A 4,420-nucleotide genomic window follows, 5' to 3' on the forward strand; every position below is an offset into this window, starting at 1 on the left:
ACCACGCTGCCAGTGCAGGACCACTCACCGGCCTCCACCCTGGCACAGAGGGCATCAGCACCACCAACCTCCCAGGCTGCCAGTGAAGAGCCCATGGATACGACCCCTCCTTCGAAGGCTGTCAAGTTCTAGTCACCTCCTGCCTGCCAAGTTCTTACACTGACTCAATTTGGTAAGCAGGGCAGACACGTCGACAGCTATTTCTATATTGTAGGCCTGGTGCCACATATTTGCGATTTGTTGGCTTTTCACATAATAGCTGAAGACATAATCACCAATGAAGCAGTGCATATGTGTACGTGCACACACACACACACACACACACACACTCACACACACACATACACAGAAATGCCACAGTCTTTGTCTCTAAGTTTCAGAAGTGGGCAAACTTGAAAATTTTCTGAAACTATAAAGGAGACTAAAGAGATGTGATAAGTGTATGAACTGTGGGAGCCTGGACTTAAATCAAGCATGGAGGATGACAACAGGACAACTAAGAAACTGGGCTATAGACTAGAGGAAAGTATTGTGTCAATGTTAGTTTCCTGAATGTAGGAATTTTCCAGGGTTATGGGAGAGAATGTGCTGTCCTGGACAATTCACAGCACAGTAAAGGCATTAAGTGCACAGGGGTAGGAGACACAAATACTCTTCTCAAACTGTTCAGAAAGGTTGAATTAGGGAAAGAGGCAAGATAAAGTACATGTGGCAAAATGTGAAAAGTCTGTGACTCCTCCTAGACATTCCAAAGAACTCTCATGGAGAGACAGGAAATAAAGTTTGTCCAGGCAGTTTCAGTGGTCTTCCCTCCCCCACTAGGAAGAAAAGTTTGGCATTCATTTGCAAACACACTTCAATATTTCACATGTATAGATGAATCTTTCAACTATTATAATATAGACCTGTCTCCCTCATTAATGATGTGTTAAAAATCTGTAAAAGCTGTTTGCTCAGCAAGATTACTTCAACAAGATTGATTAGATCAATTAGGAAAGAATTCCCATATGGAATTCTCTTAACAGTATTTCTAAAGTTTGAAAATCCTGCAGAGTAAAAAATATCTAAAATTACTATAAAGAGTAAATAACAATGGATTGGAACTGATGTAACAATGACTGCAGATTGTGTTTACATAGAAAAACACAATTGGGCTTTACAGGAGGAAATGTGAGCAGGCCAGAAACAGGGCAGCAATGAAGTTACGTAAGTTGTCAAGAGTTTGATAGCACCATGACGTTGATCATAAAACTGTTCCATGATGTGTGTCCTCATGAGAACCCTGAGGTGCCCGTTTCCATGACTCTGTACACTATGCTTTGCTTTGCTTCACATTCTCTATATTGAAGAAGCTGGAGTAGAGCAGCTTTCTATTTCTCAAAAAGATTAAATTTAATCTCAATTAAAGGAAGACCTTTCTAACATGTGGGACATGAGTAGTCACATTGGGTCTGGCCTTGTGATCCTCAGGTGGCGTATTTGTCATCAAATATAGCAGTTGACCTTGTGGGGAGGATCAGTCTTCAGGGTCAGTACCAAGCAGCAGAGAACTCAGCCCATCACAGGTCGAAAGCAGAGCACTGCAGCACCAAGGGAATGAGGTTCTTGACTCAGCTAACCATTGGCGAATTAGGCTAAGGCTTGTTGAATATTTGTTGATACTTGCCCTCAACTAGCTTTGAACTATGAATAAATATATCTGAGCCGCTGGCTCCGACAGAGGGCAAGATGGAAGCACCCAATAGAGAATACTATGAACCAATGTTCTTTTCCCTGGAAGTGTCTTTCTTACTCTGATTTTTCTACTCCTTCCCATTTGCAGGCCCCACCTCCTTGGCCATAGGACCCAAGTCACCACCTGGACTGGCCCATCAGGAAACTCAAACTTCCCCAAAGAAACAAAGCCTTCAAGGTGGAGAGGTGTTCCATATGGAGACCACCCAAGTGGAGGAAGGGGAAAAGAAAATCAGACACACTGGCATGCGGACTGGTCCACACTGTTTATTTTTTGCATTAGCTTCAACCAAAGGAGGAACGGTAGTTTTATTGTCTCAGTGAGACCCTCCATCTCATTCATTGTCTTCTGAAGAGACTTCTGGTCACTGCGGAATAGAAGAAAAGATACTCATGCTCAAATTCCATTCCACTGTAAAGTGCACAAAAAGAGTACTACCACATGAAAAATTCATGTGTCAAGAAAAAGAATTCTTGAAAGAATGATCACAATTTTTATTACATGTTTTGGCCATGAGTCATTTATTCCCTTTATGATTTTTTTTTTAATTTCTGGGGAACTAAAGCAGAACTTGCAAATGAGAAAAGTTAACATTCTTCACTTTTAATAAAATATGGGTGTGTTTTATAAACTAATTCATAGATCTTACATCTTATTAGCTTCATCTCTTTAATTCCAGTCTGACAACAAGAATAACTGCTCAATAAACTTAAGATAATACTACTAAACTGAATAAAAAACAGATTAATAATAAGATTTCATCAGTTCATCTGTCAAATCAATACTTAGGAATTAATTGTGCATTGTCAATTTCATTTTAGTTTACTTCGTACTATATATTTGGGTGCTTCCCTATGATTTTGATCTAAATATATAAGGAAATAATATTTTTAGATTGCTATAATAAAATCTGTCAAAGTTATGTTTATTTTTATGGTAATTTCTTTCTCTTCCATTTCAAAGTGTGAGGGAAAAGTTAACATTCTTCACTGTTCAAATTCTATTTTATGTTTTGTTTTAACAATTACCAAAAGTCTTTCTTGAATATATATATATATATATATCATATGATATATATATATATATATATATATCATATATATATATCATTTCTGGAATAGGATGATTATGATAAAATGTGAGGATACAACTAGAGTAGTAGTTACAACACTAACTCCATATGCAATGTGAAGTCAAGAGTAATTACTCATTCATAAGTATTTATTGAGTATATTCTCTGCATGGTACTACCTATAAATTGGTGATGAGCAAAATAAATATGGCCATTACTTTCAAGTAATTTCAGACTAATGGGAGGGTAATGCTTCTAGGAAACAAAAGTCTGAAAGAATTGCAGTGTTTAAGCACTCTATCATAATTCCCTTGGTGACAGGGACAGAGACTGGAGACAATAAAGATCTTTTTTGTCTTAGTTTGGAGGAAGTAACTAATTTTCATATATAAAAGTGTGGTTATGTTAGGAGACATCAGAGGACAATAAGGTAATAAGGGATATAGAAATACTGTGGTTTTCCTAACTAAGGGGGTGATTTCCATCAAGAAGCATAGAAACTATGTAAAGTTTGAGGTGTAACCTAAAAACTTAAGCTGCAGTTATAAAGAATGCTCTGGGAGAGCAGTAAATTGAATGTAACTAAAAGAGATCACTTTAAGGAAAAATACTAGACTATACAAGAAAAGAAAATGCTACAAGGGAGAAAGGAATATAAACAGACATACAAATATCTGAAAACTTCCAAAAGATCAGGAATCATGCCTGTGGACCTTGGGAACCTAAAACTTAGAAAGAATTCAGAAAGAACTTGTTAACACAATTATGGGACGTTAAGAGCATATGACGAAAGTAGTTTTCACTGTATATATGTTATAGTCTCTTAAGTTAACTCCTCCTAAGTGGAGTAATCATTCACTGCATTGTCTATGTTGAGTTTGTGTGTATAAATACAATCCAAACAAAGTGACATAACACATTCAATTAGTGTAACCCACCCAGGAAGCTCAGCCCAGGCTGTGGGCTTGAACTCACCAACCCTTCACCCTGAATAGCAGCAATGGGCTGCTTGGTCTTGTGGATATGATGTCAACCCAGATGCCCTTGTGCACATCACTCAACAGCTGGCTAGGCTTTCCTATAGTGCAGTGCAGGGGTTTAGAGTCTCCAGGACAGGCTTGGACTTTGTCACAGGTGGGCTGGATATGGGACATCATATCCAGACTTCCCATTTGCCAGCTTCCCTCTCAGGCATGAAGTGGTCTTGAAACCTGCACTGCTGGGCCTGGAGGGAAAGCTGGTTTTGAAGTGCTCATTCAAGTCCTGGGGTCCACACTGAAGCCCAGGGTTAAACACTGTGCATCTAAAACACTCACTGTGGAGCATAGAGGAGATCTGCATGTATGCCTGACCTGACACCATCACGAAACCCACACTCTGGTTTGATGGTAACCTGCTTGATCTGAGCTGGGCAATTTTCCTGACCTTCAACCTGGCTAAGATATTCATTGCTAGCTAAAGGGGCTTCCTAAAAACTCACGTGTTTGCCTCCATGGCCTTGCTCTTGCCCCACAAATGTATGTAAATTTTATTGTTTCTAGTTTTTCTGACTCTTTTTATGCACCTATCTTGCTTTCTGATTAGATGTCAAAGAAAGGTGTGACATATGTTCA

Source organism: Ictidomys tridecemlineatus, chromosome 14, assembly GCF_052094955.1.
Source record: "Ictidomys tridecemlineatus isolate mIctTri1 chromosome 14, mIctTri1.hap1, whole genome shotgun sequence".
NCBI classification, from domain to species: domain Eukaryota; kingdom Metazoa; phylum Chordata; class Mammalia; order Rodentia; family Sciuridae; genus Ictidomys; species Ictidomys tridecemlineatus.